At 37.7% G+C, this 17677-nt stretch overlaps 1 protein-coding gene and 1 long non-coding RNA gene across 2 annotated transcripts in view; both read left to right on the top strand.

Annotated features, from left to right (window-relative positions):
- Nucleotides 1–17677, top strand: part of CDH2 (cadherin 2) — a 226277-nt gene that overhangs the window by 97680 nt on the left and 110920 nt on the right.
- LOC129051527 (uncharacterized) overlaps nucleotides 1–17677 on the top strand; it is a 75288-nt gene that overhangs the window by 24387 nt on the left and 33224 nt on the right. The window contains exon 1 of the long non-coding RNA XR_008515883.2: nucleotides 1–17677. This exon is cut by the window's left edge and continues 24387 nt beyond it; it is cut by the window's right edge and continues 13360 nt beyond it. This is a non-coding gene — a long non-coding RNA (uncharacterized LOC129051527).

Raw genomic sequence — 17677 nt, 5'->3', positions numbered from 1 at the left:
ATTATGTGGACATGTTAGGGTCTTAAAAGGTAAGTAGAAGTTTTTCAGCTAGAGAAGGGTATTTCAGGCCAAAAAAAAAAAAATCAATGTACAGATGCCTGGGTGCTTGGAGGAGCACTGTATTGGAAGGGAGAATTTAGTATAGCTGGAATATCAAATATGAGGGAGCTGAGGCAGGCAGGCAAGGTCAGGAAGAGCCAACACTGCCACTCTTAGGACTTGGTACTTTGTCCTGAAGTCAGAAATAGCGTCATTGCCCTCCATTGCCTCAGTATCCTAATGAGTCACCAACTATGGTCTCTGCTGTCTTAATCCATCTTTAGTTAAGTTCCTCCCCAACACTCTACCTTTCTCCCATTGCTGAAGTTCAGATACCCTATTATTTTTGTCAAGACATTGAGGTTGATGAATCTCCATTTTCGTTTATATGTGTACATCACTACTTTGCTTATATACATTAAATCGTATAGTGTTTGCACAGTTCCAGGAGGTCAACAGCTGATCGGGGTTCTCTCAGCTGGAGAATCCTGTCAGTTAACCTAGAGAGTTCTGAGGCACAGAATGTATTTTGATAAGCATACTCTAAAATTTTAACTTTGAACTTCATTTTCATGACAAGCAGAAATGCAAAAGGAATGTAATCTGTCCTGCATGAAGGACATTCTACAAATAGTCAGAATGTATTCTATGGGAGGGATATCTTTTGATACAAAGTTTATGTCCAACTTTGATGTTGATAAAGCTGTGGTAAAAACATGTCCTTGCAATAGCCACAGATTTGATTTGGTATCCAGAATTTTGCAAAGCTTAAATGTTAATGATGTTCACTTTTCCTTTTCTTTCTTTCTTTCTTTTTTTTTTTGAGACAGGGTCTCACTCTGTCGCCCAGGCTGGAGTGCAGTGGCGCAATCTCAGCTCAGTGCAACCTCCACCTCCCGGGTTCAAGCGATTCTCCTGCCTCAGCCTCCTGAGTAGCTGGGACTGTAGGCACATGCTGCCACACCCACCTAATTTTTGTATTTTTGGTAGAGATGGGGTTTCACCATGTTGGCCAGGCTGGTCTCGAAATCCTGACCTCAAGTGTTCCGCCTGCCTCAGCCTCCCAAACTGGTGGGATTACAGGCGTGAGCCACTGCGCCCGGCCCTCACTATTTCTTTTCTTTGGGAGTAGGATACATGTCTTGCAATTTGTTTTTATTTTTTCTGCTTAGTCTTCTATTTTGGAGGACTTCTAGAGTTAAAAAATGACATTTCTGGGATTTCAGACCACACTGACAGATGCCTTGGTCTAATATATGCAGGAATGTTTAAATGTTCTTGCTTTGATGATTTTTCTTATTAAAGGATTTCTTTCAGTCTTATTTTAATTTCTGATCCCAGTAACATCTTCCTTTGTAAATTTTCGTGGTGTTCATTTAGGAGATCTGTGAATCTTTGATGTAATTCATTATTTGACTGTTTACTCCAACAATTATGATTTCTGCTTATAAACTTCTGATTGTAAACAAGCAGAATACTATGCCATTACTCACTAGTTGGCTTTTACCAGTTTTAGTAGGCTTAAAACAGCAAGCAGTGTGGCCAGTGTTCCAGACAACAGTAACTATTTAAAATAGGAAAGGCAAAATTAACATTTATTACCAATTTGGCTATTTGATGAAAATTGTTTAGTACCCACTTTTCCTTCCCTGGTACTAAAGTAGAAGATGAATAGGTGCTTCCATAGTTGTTGATGACTAATGATTAAGATAATTATGCTAATGATAAAGGCAAATTTTTATCAAGGCAAGTGACAGCTACTATATAGAGTACTTCCTATGAATTATAGCATGTAATTTTCATACTCTTTTGCTTTTCCATCTATCACAGATTTGCAGAGTTATTTTATTTGGTTATAATTTTGTGAGAGATCTGATAAATTAATCCACACGTTTCCTGAAAACAATGTTTCTCAAGCTTGATAAATGAAAAGGGCCTCCTCATTGTTTAATTGAACAGTGAGAACACTTGGACACCGGAAGGGGAACATCACACACCAGGGCCTGTTGTGAGGTTCGGGGAGGCGGGGAGGGAAAGCATTAGGAGGTATACCTAATGTAAATGATGAGTTAATGGGTGCAGCACATGAAAATGGCACATGTATACATATGTAACAAACCTGCACATTGTGCACATGTACCCTAGAACTTAAAGTATAATAAAAAAAGGAAAAAAAACTATCTAAAATGTTAAAAAAATTATTGAGCAATTGTCATATACAAGTCACTGTGCTAAAACCTTTATATGAATTAAATCATATAATCATCACAGTGATTATAAGAGGCATATATTATTTCCCCCAGATGAGAGTCTCTGTCTACCAGATTAGAATATAGGTCTCAGCGAAGTAAAGTAACTTGCTCAAGTACATCCAGCTAGCAAATAGCAAGGCCAGGATAAGAAAACAATCTGACTTTAAAGATTGTGCAACAAACAAGACATCAGCAGGTAACAAAATGTTAGTCTGGGAAAATAAAATAAAATAGTAATTGGTCTGGGAGGAAACCTGAACTTGAAAGTGACATCTACCCTTGGTTCTGCTGTATGAATTTGAACAAATCATATCACTTATCTAAACTTGCTACATAAAGAAGGCTGGATTTTTGTGAGTCTATGAAATGTACCTCATTCCGTTTTAAAGCTATGATGCTAGGGGCAGAATGGATTGCTAAAGAAGATGGTGTGATCTGGCTGCTAGTAATATCACAAATAACAACAGCTCATTTGATGAAGTGGTATTTGGAATGAACCACTGTGTTCAATTCTTATTTACCCTATCACCCTTGATAGGGTAAATAAGAAGAATTACCATTCTTCCTATATTCCTCATCCCAAAGCAAGTTTTTAGATCAGAACCAGAGTACCATATGAGAAATTCTTTGTTGTTCAATTTAAAAATCTATGGTCAAGGTGTTAAGAGCAAGAGATCTGGTCCTTCCTTGACTATCTGAAGGTTCCACAGTAAAGCAGATAGGCAGGCAGAGATAGAGTCTACAAAGGGAGAATGCTGACTCATTGGGAGCAAATGTCCTGCAGCTGCTGGTGCCAGGGAGCAGCACAAAGCCATGGAAGGGCTTTCTGGGATAGCAGCCTTTTCTGTTTAAAAAAGCACTGTGCATTGCTTGGAAAATTAGATGACGCTTCTCACTGTAGCCTGATGAGGATGACCTGCTGACAATATCTAGATCATTGCCCATGGCCCAACAACGTGTCAGTTCCCTGTCTGTTCATCCCATGAAGACCTTTTCTACCCATTTTCAATAGTCCGGAGCACTCTTAAGCCTCTGGAATCTGGTGTGTGGCCCTAGACATAGAAGGATGAGTCTTGCTAGGGCAAAGGAGAACTGGACCAGAGAAACTGAAGCTCTATTAGGAGCTCAGACACGGGTGGGACACACCTCCCACCCTCCTCCTATCTAGCACTCTGTATACTCATAATTGTATGCATCCCTTGAGATGTATTTGATCCCATATGGACTCTGGACATACCTCTATCACAGCACTTTTTACTTTATGTGGTTTCTTCCCATAGAATGTGGGCTACTTCAGAGAACTATTTGTGTCTTACTTCATGTTGTATCTGTAGAACTCGGTATAGTCACTAGAATAAAGAAGGTGCTGAAAGAAAATAACAAAACTGTAGAATGAATGAATAAACTCTATGGGGAAGGAAGTATTAATAGGATACTCTTGTTAACAGATGAGGAAACTGAAGCCCAAAGAAGATGTGAATTGCCCCACGGTGGCTAATTTGAGTCAAAGAATGTCCAGAATCTCAAATATATGATTCCCTTTCCAATACTCATTTTTTGACACACTGTTAACTCAGTGAGTTGAGGTCAGTTAAATCATTCTAATTTATACTCTTATTTTTACTTCACAAGTTTCTCAATTCTGAAATATGGCAGAATTTGACAAGATTTTTTTTTAATGATTAGGCTGAACCCCATAATTTTTAGATGAGAATTCTGGAAACCAGATGGAGAAAGCTGTTCAACAAAGATGAATAAAAATATTTAAATAGTTAAAAAAAGAAAAAGAAAAAGAAAAGGGTCTCCTTTAATTAGGAGTTAAATTATATTATGATAATTGTAAACATGTAAAATATAAAACTAGTTAAACCTTTACTATAATATATGGCTCATATAGTTTTAAAAGCAAAATAATTTTAAACACACCCAAAAAAACTAAAGACCCGTCCAGGCGCGGTGGCTCATGCCTGTAATCCTAGCACTTTGGGAGGCCTAGGCGAGCGAATCACTCGAGGTCAGGAGTTCAAAACCAGCCTGTCCAACATGGTGAAACCCATCTCTACTGAAAATACAAAACAAAAACTAAAGACCCGTTAAAACTGGAATTAGAGAATGAATTTAATGTCATGGATAGTAATGTTTTATTAAAAATAACATTGCACAGTTATACTGGTGGCTTCAGCATTCTCATGTATGCATGTGTCATGACAGCTGAGTTCCTCACTGCTTTCCTTATTTGAACTAGCTGAGGCCTTCATACAACATGGAATGGCCTCATTTGATCTTTGCTTGAGAAGTGAGTGTCATCCACGTATTAAGTTCACCTTTACATGACTACTTTGTACCTCTTCGTTCATGTAAATACAAGTTGTCATTAAGTATTCTTGTTAACTTCAAAAATTATTATACGAATAAAAACCAAAAATTAATTTTAAAAATTCTTGCAGAGAATTTGTAGTCTCTCAGAATTTTGGGGGCAAATCTTCCTGCTTCCCACCACCTCTGACATGCTAATAAAATTAATACAGTGTAAATAACAAGATAATGAATGGCTAAACACTGTGCTGAGCTCTTTGTATGCATTATCTCATCGAATCTTGCAGCAACCCCAGGAGCAAGGTTGTCTGGTTAACCCTTTTTTGCAGATAAGGCTAGTGGACCTCGGACATATTAAGTAAATGCCTCCCAAGCTCATATGGCTAGTAGAATATCAAACTGATTTTGAACCCAGATGCTCTCACTCCAGACCCTGTAACATCCCCACTAGTAGCTTGATTACTTTATCAGTTCAATAAATGTGTTTAACATATCTGTTTACCAGGTACCAGTCCAGATGCTTCTCATACATCATCATCATTACAATAATCTCAGCAGAGTAGATTCTATCATCTGCCTTTAATAAGCTAAGAGGGCTCAAGGTCACCCTTTTAGTAACACTATCCCCCCACTTTAAGAGATATAAAAATGTAAAGACTCATTGTAAGGGACAGTTTTAAAAGCAGAATTTAAAATAGTGTCTTTATTTTCTTTATCTTCAAGGCTTGATTTACAATTTTCAAGGAAAAAACAATCAACTAAGAGATCCTATCTTTATATTGATTTTTTAAAAATAAAAACTCAAAAAATGTCAATAGAACTTGAGCCTGTTTAAGCTTTTTAAAGACCCTCATTGTATGTGAACCTTGACAATGGATATGAAATAAATACCTTGTGAAATGAACTTGTCTACATTGAAAACATGTTGGGCCAGTACATTTTTTGGCAAATTTATCGATGTAGTAAATATTTCATTTACTAATAGGGCTATTTGGAAGAAGATTTGTTTACACTAGAGAACTGAAGGAAATGTAATCCAAATTGCTGGCATGATGATTCTCATTGGTATTCTTGCAGTATCCTCTGTATTATGTGCATCTATAAAATGATTATATTTTGAAAAAAAAATTCTGTGCCACCGTCTATGTAATTTATGTGATATAATTGACAGTTGATATTCTGACAGCTAAGACAGTAATAGGGATGCTAGGTGAGTATGTATGTGTGAGTATATATGTGCGTATATAGATCTACGCATACACCAAGGCGTGTGTGTAACCCATGACTCCAACTAGGGTTTATATACTTTTGAACATTGATGGATTTTTATTTTGAATATATGTTGTTACTCTTATGTTCAAATACTACTCTTTGCATAAAGCAGAAATTATTGCTTAGTGTATAAACAACTATTTAAGGTTATTTTGTTGATTACTTTTGTTTGAAGAATAAAGCATTGGAATAGTAAGTATATCATAAAGCTCAGAAAGCCTTCCTGTGTTTTATGTAAAAGTTGTATGGAAAATTGTTCGTTGGTTTTTAGTCTATTATTTGGACATGATGTTCTAACCTACTTTATTATTCAGAACTCTTAATTGGTTACTTGCTGCATTGTAGAGGATACAGGTGTTTAACAGAGTCCATGACCTGAAGGAACTAGTGGGACAGATAGTTAACAAGTGCATGATTACAGATGGTGGTAAGGAAAAGGACAGAGAAGAATTATGCCAGGTGGGATCTTCTAGGTTGAGTAGGCCTGTCGAGGGGGATAGGAGGCACTGAAGAGGAAAGACAGAGCCACATGAATACAGGCACTCCAGTGCAGGACAAGCACAGCACTGCTAAGAAGCTGGAAGGCATGTGGTATGGCGGTCACATAAGGCTAGTGTTGTGGACAGGTAGGTGATTAGGAAAAGGCTTTTTATAGCATATAAAGAAAATTCAACCAGGGTGCCTAGGAACACACCCATACCCAAGAGAGAGATAGACTGATAAGGAAAAGGCCCGAAAATGGGAGAGGAGAAGGAGAGAATGAGAACCTGATAGTTGAGGACAAGGTGCATGGGGAGATGGAGTTTCAAGGCAGAGAGAATAAGTGATTCTCTGTCAGACATTGTTTTGACAAGAATTCTATAGAATCATTGACTTTAGCAATTAGGCTTAAGCTGTCATTGGTGACCTTATCAAGAGTAATGTCATTATCTCTATTGTAACTTGAGTCCCTAGGATCTTCGAAGAGTAATTGTATCATTAAAAGTCACGTAAACCTAGTCATTTTTTTCTAATGGAACTATCCTAGGCATATTATTGCCACCTTTAGGGTTAATAGTGTAATCCCTAAGTGTGAAAAGAAACCAAACTTGGGCTAGAAGGAAGCTCGAAGGGAGAGAAAGCATTACTCAAGCTACTGCAAGGAAATGGATAGTGGACATAGGCTCATCTAGAATACTTAAGTGACAGTATTTATCTTAAGTAGCTTAGAAACAAAATTACTGGGTTGCTGATTAAGAAAATGCATGCCAACTTGTCAGAATGCCAGTGGTTTGTTAATTATTTAGCAATAAAATAGGTTTAATTCTTTCCTGCTTTCTGGCTAATGGGGAGATGAAAAATGGAGGAAGGGAGAGAAGGTCAGACTTGTGCAGTCCTGGGAAGGCAGAGATCGGCCTCCTGTCCTCAGTGCTCTGATGATGGTGTGACAGTTATGGACAGAATGTCCCTCCCACTAGCCTTCTCTACTCGCTGCATTCACTTACGCTTTTCCTGCTTGACTTCCTGCTTCATCTCCAAGGAGCAGAGAGTGACCTTCTGACTAGTACGCACCTGCGTTTTTGCTCAGCAGCACTTATTCGTCTGTCCCTTTAGGAACCGGCACATACATATTTTCCCAACTCTTCCTCTTACTCAAAAGAAGGGGAAAAAGAGAGAGAGAAAGGGAGGGAGCAAAATTGGCAGAAAACCGTGAAAGAAAATGAGTGTGACAGATTTTTCAGTTCTGGATGCCTGTCTTCCTGTTTCCTAAATCTGTCAGAAAAGCTAAGACCCTGCCCCAACAAAGAGTAAAATCCCCAAGGCCACTGTCTGAAAAGAGGGGAGATACACATCATTTTTTCCCCAAATTATCAGAGGGAGATCCATGCAGGCAGAACCGAGTCACAAATCATATCTCCAAATTATTGGCATGAAATCATATCAATGCTTGGGGCTTTAAAATGGGTGGGCTAATGTGGAAGAGAAAAAAAATGGAAAAACAATGTCTCCTGAATAATAAGTAAAATCGAATTGTAATTTAATTCGAATCCTACCACTGATGGATTGCTCGTGATTAGTGGTGTGACATGGTGTGCTGTTTACCATTTCCTGACATGCTGCCTTACTACCTGTTTGTCTCCCCTACATTTATCTTGTGACATTTAACTATTTGTCTACACTTGGTTGTCCCCAGTTACACTATGAGCTCTGTGAGGGCTGGGAGTGGGCATACTGCCTTCGCAGTGCCCAACTCACAGTAGGTATTCCAGAAGGCTTTGTCGTCTGGTCTAGTGAAGCGTCCAGCCCAGGAATGGAGGACAGGCTAGTTGTATGTATTCCCTTCTCAGATGCATTAGCTGGGCAGTTTGATCGGCATCCTCTCCCTGTCTCCTTTTTGTGTTGGTCGATTATAGTCTCATGCTACAGGAGACAACCTGGTGCCATGGAATGAGAGCATCTGATTTGGAATCAGTGACACACCAGTGCAAATCCCACCTCTGCTCCTTAGCAAGTACTTTCCCAAGCCTTAGCAGCTAAAACAGGGATAATTATACCTATCTCATAGGGTTTTAATATGGTTCAGATGGGATAATAACTGTGAAAGCACTTTATAAATTATAAAGGTGGTAGTTGTAGTTGAACTTGTAAGGTGGAATAACAGTAGTTGAAAATACTATACTTTCTATGCAACTTTTACTCTTGGCAAACTTCCTTATGTAGACAGGGTGGTGTAACTAACAGTTTAGCATACATTTTCTTGACCTACAGAATTCCAGCTCTCTTCTAAGCCGTGTTCCCAAATCACATCCCAATTTTCACCCTGTCTATGATTCTATGAAGATTGGATTAACTGTCTGGTTAGTTGCCGTGTTTACTAGTCTATTGATTCGCCTCTGCCTACTAGGCTTCTTGTGAATGTCGATACACTGGAGGCCTTAAAGTGGACTTTCACTTTATCACATTATTTTGGTTGAGGGGCGGGAGGAGCTACTTACATTACATTTTTATAGCATTCCCAGGGAAATGGTACCTTGAAGGGAGTTTCTGATGGGGTGGAAGGTTAGAGAGCCAGTTCCCAGGATGCCTCCAGAAAAGTTACAATGTCAGCTCTGAATGCAGCTCAGGGTCATTATGGTGGTGACTCCATCTCCCACATAAAATATGGTAGATGCCTTAATGTGTCCCGCAGTCTGGTGGGGCAGCTAATTCTCTCAGTATGTGCTCATAACACAGGTATCAAACAAGTCTGGGAGAGCCCAGGGACTGCATCCTGATAATATATAGATAAGATAGTAAATATTCTTTTTTATTTTTAAGATCTGAGGGAGGAATGTTTAAGGTGATCCACCTGAAAAAGGCTAAGGTACCCTGGAAAGCAATGTTAAGGTGAGTTGGTTGTCACCAAGTCTGTTGGTTCTAGGTACTTGAAAGTTGGAATGAAAGAAAACATGGGATTACTATTATAGAAAGACTTCAAAATGAGGAGGGAAGTTCCTCTGGAAGATAGAAATTTGTCATCCATTGAGCCAGAGTGATAATGGCAAGTTCAGAATAAAATTGATTATTTTTTCCACTTACAGAATAATCATATAGACCTTTTTAGATTGTTGCCTCAAACAAATTTTGAAGAACCATGTCAAATTCCACATAAACCAAGGAAAGGTTAGCATTAGTGTGATCACATTTCCAAAACTAAAAATACTGTCATGTAAAGATAGGTGTAGAACTTTGTGCACAAGTTGTGAAACAATGTGCGTCTCTACTTTGTCAAGTTTACTATAATTTTCAAAGTGGTTGAGATGAATTAATTTTCATGGTGATTCCACTTCATAGAGTAAACAGAAATACCTTTCATTCCTTGTTTAGTCTGGAATTAAGGGGGAACTCCAGGAATATGGCCCCTGTATAATATGTGACAACATTGTGTTTCTCTGTTTCCCAAAAATAGCAAAAGAGAAAGAATAAAGATGGTTTATTATGTGGTAGAGACTTGTCCTCTATGTAATCTAAGGTTTTTATGTTATTAAATAGATTGAAGATTGAATAGCTTTTCAAATGCACACTCCCTATCAGGTTGTATCTAAAATAGCATAGGATCTAATTCACCATAATGAGTTAGTTCTTGACTCTATATCTTCTTCAGCAAGAAGGGATTTCTTGTCAACCTTCTTAAAACCAAGTGTACTCTTAAATCTGCTAGCACTGCATGATGGTCACTAATGTTATTATTTTTATATGTGAACATCAAGTGTCAATAGTCTCGAACAAGGCTCAGTGAAGCTCTTTTGGTCATACTGTTAATACATCTTCCACTTTTAATACAGAATATCTGCATTATAAGCTGTATGAGTAAATTCAGTTTATTTTTAATTTGTTGATGTTTTGTACTAGCTAGGAACATTTATTCGTGTATTCCATCTCAGAATGTTCAAAGTGGTGTTGATAGTGACATGAGTGTTTGTGTGTGTGTTTGTTAATCTTTGAGCTTCAGCAGCGCGTACTGATAAGTTCTTAGATTTAGACTGTTTGGCACCTTTGTATTTATAGATAGCCATTGTTCATGCTAATAATGTTGAGACCTTATAGCTAGCAGCTCTGACATTTTTATTTCTTCTTTTACTGTTCACTTTCCAAGTCTGAAAAGCTGTTCGAAATGGTTTGGGGTTCGGGGATCTTCCCTTTGCTCTTTCGCATCTACTCCTTGCCTCAGGAGGCTGATTTGTATGGACTCAGCAGTGAGATCCTCCCTTGTGTTTCGGAAGGATTTGCCAGTGAGAGCCTTGGCAGAGATTGGAGGGAGGGAAGAGGGGAGGATCAGGATATTTATTATTCTGTTTTTCTCCCTATGGAGTGGTTTTACACTGGTGTCACTGTACTACATTTGGAGTTTTATTCAGCTTTATTTTGACAATTCTTACATTGCATTATAAGCATCAATTTCTAAATAGTTAAAACGTTACACTCAGAAATAGTCTTGTCTCATTATAACTAGACAATGTATCATTATAGAAATGAGAAAATTTGAGGCCCACATAAGATGATATACCTTAATTAAGAATATTAAAACTTGACCCTAAGGGACATTCAATACTTTTGACCATGGTCTTGAACACAAAGTAAATTATTTTACTTTGAGGAGATGGTGCTTTATATGCCTTGATTGGATGAATATTTTTAGTCAACAAAGTAAAACAAAATAAGAGATACTTTTTAAAAAAATGAATCAATTGGAAACAACCCAAATGCCCATCAGCTAATGAATGGATACATAAAATGCAGTATATCCATCTAATGGAATATTACTTAGTCATGAACAGGAATGAAGTACTGATACATCTACTACATGGATGAAACTTGAAAACACTGTGCTAAGTGAAAGAAGCTAATCACAAAGGACCACATATTGTATGATTCCATTTGTAAGAAATGTTTAGAATAGGTAAATCTTATAGAGACAGAAAGAAATTAGTAGTTGCCTAAGGTTGGGTGGTAGGGGATTGGGATTGGGGAGAGAGGTGAGTGGAATGGGAGGTGATGGCTGTGAGGGGCAGAGTTTCTTTTTGGGTAAAGAAAACATTCTAAAATTGGTTGTGGTAATAGATGGACAGCTGTGAATATACTAAAAGCCATTGAATTATATACTTTAAATAAGTGAATTGTACATGTGAATTATCTGAATAAAGCTGTTAGTCAGTAACACTAGAAAATAAACCAAAAGTAAACAAAACCCAAAACACAAAAATATACATTTCATAATCTATATGAGCATGCAGATATTTACTTTCAGATTTTGTGAAGGTTTTTTTATAAGTTGCTAATTACCAGGAAGTATATAAATCCCTGCAATCTATTTGTTAGTACATTTGTAGAGTTTGTTTTCCCCTGTACGTTACGAAGTTTTGTTTTTTTAGGTTTGTTTGTGAGGAGAAAGATACAAATAGAAAACTAAATTTCTATATGTTCTTATTTTAGGGCTTTTATTTTGAGTTTTACTTAAAATTTACTTTTGGTTTTTATCTTTTGTGAGTTTTGCCAATTCTTTCACATTGGAGGAGTATATACATAAATGTTGCAAGAGTTGAGTCTAGTAAGTACTAAATGTGCTCATATTGTGGATTTCAAATTGTGACAATAACCTTTTTTTTTTGTAATTTACAGATTAATTTTTTCCTTCTAATCCAGTGGTAAAACTTACCCTTTGTACAATTCAGATTCAGCTTGACTATAATAGAAATCATTATTCAAACAGTAGAGTAGTAGCAGCTTTTCAGTGGCACCTAAACTAAAAAGAGAATTAGTAAAATGGTTTTAATTACATGCTTGTCTGCTTGATAGGCAGTAAGAAAAGGAGAGTTTTGCCTTTGAAAAGTGAAAAGGGGTCTATTTGGAGAAGGGGGTTGTCAATACAATTCCATGCATTCCTATCAAGAATTATTCTGAAAATTCTTAATACATTAAACATAAGAGCCTTTGTTCGAACTCTTGTGCTAAAGGCGGCAACCTTAAAATCTAAAAATACTCTGATTAGACACCCAAGTTTTACTTTAATAATGTAAAATCAGTGTTTCTCTTTATGAAATATCTGCATTTTGAAGTTTATATGTAATTAATTTTGAAGGTACAATTATTTTCTATTTAGTAAGTGTCTGCTTTGGCTAGTTTTTTTCTTCTTCCTGTGTGCAATTGAAATATTATTTAGTATTGTTTAGTTCAGTCCATTGTAATTTCAGATGCATGTTTTGAACTTACCAACAACTTTTCAAATGGTTATTATCAGAGAGCATTGTGACACAAATGAACATGCAAGTCCTAGAATGTGGCGAGCTCTTGAATATTTGATGCACAAGTAGGGAGAATGACAGAATGCAGCCAGAAACCTGTCATCCCCCTAGCTCCACCTCCACTAGAAAGTTCCAGGATGCTTTCTTTGTCAGAATTGGTACATATCTGGGTGGATAATCCTCAAAGCCCGGGGAGAGTGCAATTTAATGTTGTGGTCTTCTTAGAACCCCTAGCATTTAAGTTTGGTGTTGCTTATAAGAAATAAAGGGTGGTGTATCACCTCATACCTAAGGGACTACTGAGATTTTTGTATACTTCTCAGATATCATTGGTTATGTTCTCCTGCAGAATTTAATATTGGAGAATTAGACAGGATGATAATGATGATAAAGATGACAATAACAGAGGAAAAAAGGGATGATGTAACATTTCTTATAAAGTCAGGACTCTGGGCAAACAAGAAACCAATTCTACCGCTAGTTACCATGGATTTCCTTGAAGGTTGACAATGACTGGATTATCAGTAGCATTCCTGGCACTTGAGTTAGTGTCTGGGAATGTAGAACAGTAATCCCTCTTCCATATTAGGAGATGGAAGCATATATTGTTGAAAAAGCAGTCCTTTTGAAAAATCTTTTTATTACAGTTGCTATAGAAGGGATTCTTGTTAACATGTAGTGACCCAAATGCCATTTTTGTTAATTACTTCTTTGGTAATTAAAATTCTGTTTTGGATACTCATCCATCACCCTACTACCTGTATCCTAATATACGAGTGTTATGTTGTATAGGTTATCAGCTGTGATGCCTGATAGAGTTGGGACCCTAGCTTAGATCTTGGCTTAGATCTTGTCACATCTCTTAACAATGAAATGTCAACAGGGGATAAAAACCCTTGGTGAATGAGTTTCTGGCTCAGTTCCCAAGAGTTGCCCTTTATCAGAAGGACTGAAGAGTATGGCAGTGAGCTACAAACTGGAATAGTTACTGTGAATCTAGAGTTTTTTAGTAGCCACTGAGCATGGCACTTGACTTGTACCACAGCTTCATTTGTGACTTCCTTGGGCATGAGAAATCTTATGATGGTAAGCAGCTTCGGGGAAGGAAAGGGAAAATTTATGGCCCTTGGAAAGGACAAGCTGAGAGAGGCAGGCTTATCATGAAGCTAGGGAAGGTCAAGGTTCAGGACCCTCACTTTCAGGCCCTGAGTAATGGGGTTTGCTGGAAATTATTTTAAAGTGTCCTAGGAGGAGAGTAGAAGCAAGGTTGCAATTTGAAAACATTTCTGGTAAATTTTCTCAAGAGATCTCCGAAGAAGGGGACCCGATTCTCTTAAGGCTCCAGTAATGTTGGTGATTTATTTTCTCATTTTAAGTGACTGTTCACTTTATAGTTCATACTTTTGTTAAATAAGCCTCCAGTTTTGTTTTGTTTTTTTTTTAATTGGGGCTTTTTTGTTTGTATTTCTTTAAAACACCTCAGAACTGGGGGTAGGTGGCCAGTTCCATTCATCCCCATCATTCTGTTTTAGTCTCTGTAACTATTTTATTTTTTATTTTTTCTTATTTTGCCACTCTTGTATTTCCTTTCTCCCCACTGGCTGATATGACCCTATAGGCTTTGGCTGATGCCTCATGGAAAAATGAAGTTTAGGAAGCCAGTGAAAGAAAAGGGGATGCCACGTGTGGTGGTGCACACCTGTAGTCCTAGCTGCTTGGGAGGCTGAGGCAAGAGGATTGCTTGAGCCCAGGAGTTTCAGGCTGAGTGACTGCCTGGGCATCTAGCCTGGGCGACAGAGTGAGACCCTATCTCTTAAAAAAATAAAATGTTAATAAAATTTTTAAAAAGAGATGAGAAAGTTTTCCCAATCCCCAGGGATTGCCTCCATACAGATACCATGTTTAGAGGTGGGATTCATTTTGAGATAGAAGAGAGAAAAATCTCCTTCCATCCCCCGTACCCCACCCTCTTTTGAGGAATTCATAGTTTTAAGAGATTTCTAGATGTTTCTCATCCAGACATGTCTGGAGAAATAAATGAAGGACAGCATATATTTTAACTTGTTTTGGTTGTTAACGCCTTGCAGGCAGGCAATAAATATTCTATTACCTTTTCCTGTGTCTAAGTCAATCTTAAAGGTAGAATAAATTGGGGCTGATTATTATTTGCAATATACTTTGCTGCTGGTGATTTTTGAAGATTACAGAATATAGACAGTAGCCAGTAATATTTTGAAGCAGCTTGAAGAAGAAAATGTAGAAAAGCCTGTTAATAGCTTTCTGAAGCATGAAAGAGGATACTTTTGTCTACAAATCCCAGGATGTGTAGTTTAAATGGTATGAAGTTTTACATACACAGTTATGCTGTCAGATCTGTCCTAACCGAGTAAATTTGTCTCTGCAGACACCCTGCTGTAGATCATTATCAGGCTCAAACTTCACTTCATGGCTTCCTGAAGCTATAGGCCTCCTGCTGACATTTAGTTTTGCATGTTGATAAGAAAGGGAGCCCCTGTGAAAAGTTTTTATTAGGATGTGTTAATGATGCTTTAGTGCTCTACACAATGGCTGACAGAGATGGGCTGAAGTTGTGTGTGTGTGCCACTATAAATAACCTGCCAGAATTCCCTATTTTTCTTTGCTCCAGCTGAGAAAGACTGCCATAGCCTTCACAGAACAATTCCTCAAAGGAACCGTCTCTTCTCATTCCCTGAAACAGTGTGTTATTCTTCTGCCTTTAGTTAATCTACTTCCTGCGTTGTTGGTTGTTGACTCCTCTACACACTTTGTTTTGTTTTTAAACACCAATTGGTGAATATGTTCCAGTAGTAATGTGAAATGTTCAGTAAAATGGTTAAGCTTCAAGATACAAGAAAAGCAGTATAAACATTTCTTCTGTCCCATAATAATTTTGTTTTTTTTCCCCAAATAGTTTTTAATGAAACAAATAGGATTTTACAAAGCTATGTACTTTTATTATTAAAAAATCACCATAACAAAGACTTATGAGGACATACAGTGCTACTTATATCTGTTTAAGTAGCTATGTTTAAAGTACTGCTTTTTAAAAATGCTATTATAATATAGTTTTAACAGTTTGGGAGCATATTAGGCTTTTATGAAATGTGTATTTCTGAGACAGAGTCATGCTCTGTCACCCAGGCTGGAGTGCGGTGGCGTGATCTTGGCTCTCTGCAACCTCCTCCTCCCAGGTTCAAGCGATTCTCCTGCCTCAGCCTCCCGAGTAGCTGGGACTCCAAGCAGATGCCACCACTCCCAGCTAATTTTTGTAGTTTTGGTAGAGAAGGGGTTTCACCATGTTGGCAGGCTGGTCTCAAACTCCTGACCTCAAGTTGTCTGCTCACCTTGGACTTCTAAAGTGCTGGGATTACAGGCATGAGCTACCACGCCTGGCCTGGACGGTGTATTTCTCAATTGGTGATAGTTCATTCCATTTTTCTTAATGTTGCATCATTAAAATTTTGAAAGTTTTAATATATGCAGTTGCCTGATTTTATGTTAGTGTGGTGAATATTTGCATCATGAACTCAGTTGTGCAGCTGAGTATAAGGGCTGTATAAGGGCTGTATAAGGGCTGTTATAAAAATAGTTTTATTGTTTTAAAAACACTTGGAAATAACAGTTTTCATCTATAGTATGCTATAAAAATAATGAAGGCAGGCAAAACTCTATTATTGACTCCAGCTGAATATATTGGATTATAAATTCTACTTAATTAGTTGAAGAAGTTATATATTTTCTGTTGGAAAATTGACAGATTGTTTCATTTATTGGAAAAATTAATAAATATTTACCAGTAGTCTTTCCTATTGCATTATATTCTCTTTCTTTTGAAATAATTTTAGCCACTTTTCAGTTTTTAAAAAGAAATAGATAAATGGCTAGAAAAATATTAAATACCTCACAAATTTATTGCAAAAAATAAGGCTGTTCATTGTATCTGTTTGTAAAATTTAAAGACTGGAGCAAACCAAATGATTATGAACCAGGAATTGCTTGAATAGATTATGGTATATGTGGTACATCCATCTAAGGAAGTACTATATGGCTGTCAAAAGGAATGAGGGCTGTGTACAAACTGCTGTGGAGAGATCTCTAGGTGATATGGTTTGGCTGTGTCCCTGCCCAAATCTCATCTTGAATTGTAGTTCCCATAATCCCCGTGTGTCATGGGAGGGACCAGGTGGGAGGTAATTGAATCATGGGGGCACGTTTTTCCCTTAATGTTCTCATGATAGTAAGTCTCATGAGATCTGATGGTTTTATAAAGGGAAGTTCCCCTGCACATGCTATCTTGCCTGCCGCCATGTAAGACATTCCTTCACCTTCTGCCATGATTGTGAGTCCTCCCCAGCCATGCTGAACTGTGAGTCAATTAAACCTCTTCCCTTTATACATTATCCAATTTTGAGTATGTTTTTATTAGCAGTGTGAGAACAGACTCGTGCTAGGATAAAGTATTTGTTTGCTTTTGGGTTTTTTGAGACGGAGTCTTGCTCTGTCTCCCAGGCTGGAGTGCAATGGCACAATCTTGGCTCACTGCAACCACTGCCTCCTGGGTTCAGGTGATTCTCCTGCCTCAGCCTCCCAAGTAGCTGAGGTTATAGGCACATACCACCACGCTCGGCTGATTTTTGTATTTCTTTAGTAGAGATGGGGTTTCACCATGTTGGCTAGGCTGGTCTCAAACTCCTGACCTCAAGTTGTCTATCCGTCTCGGCCTCACAAAGTGCTTGATTTCAGGCATGAGCCACCATGCCCAGCCTAGGATAAAGTCTTAGGTGAACACAGCACAGAAGAGGGAAGTACACTTAATAAACAGTGCTTCCTGTTTGTGGAAAGGAGGGTGTTTTGTGGACTTTGGAAATGTGTACAAATTTTGCATTAAGTTTAAAACAAAACCAAGATAATGAAGACAACTAGTAAAAGTGCAATAAATAAGTCCCAACGTAAATCATGTTGCAGGTATACATGGCCACACCGAGAAGAACCATTTTAAATGATGTTATGTCACAG

This window comes from Pongo abelii, chromosome 17 (assembly GCF_028885655.2).
Source record: "Pongo abelii isolate AG06213 chromosome 17, NHGRI_mPonAbe1-v2.0_pri, whole genome shotgun sequence".
In the NCBI taxonomy this organism is placed as follows: Eukaryota; Metazoa; Chordata; class Mammalia; order Primates; family Hominidae; genus Pongo; species Pongo abelii.
Note: the sequence above shows the minus strand (reverse complement) of the source record. Positions and strands in the feature narration are given on the sequence as shown.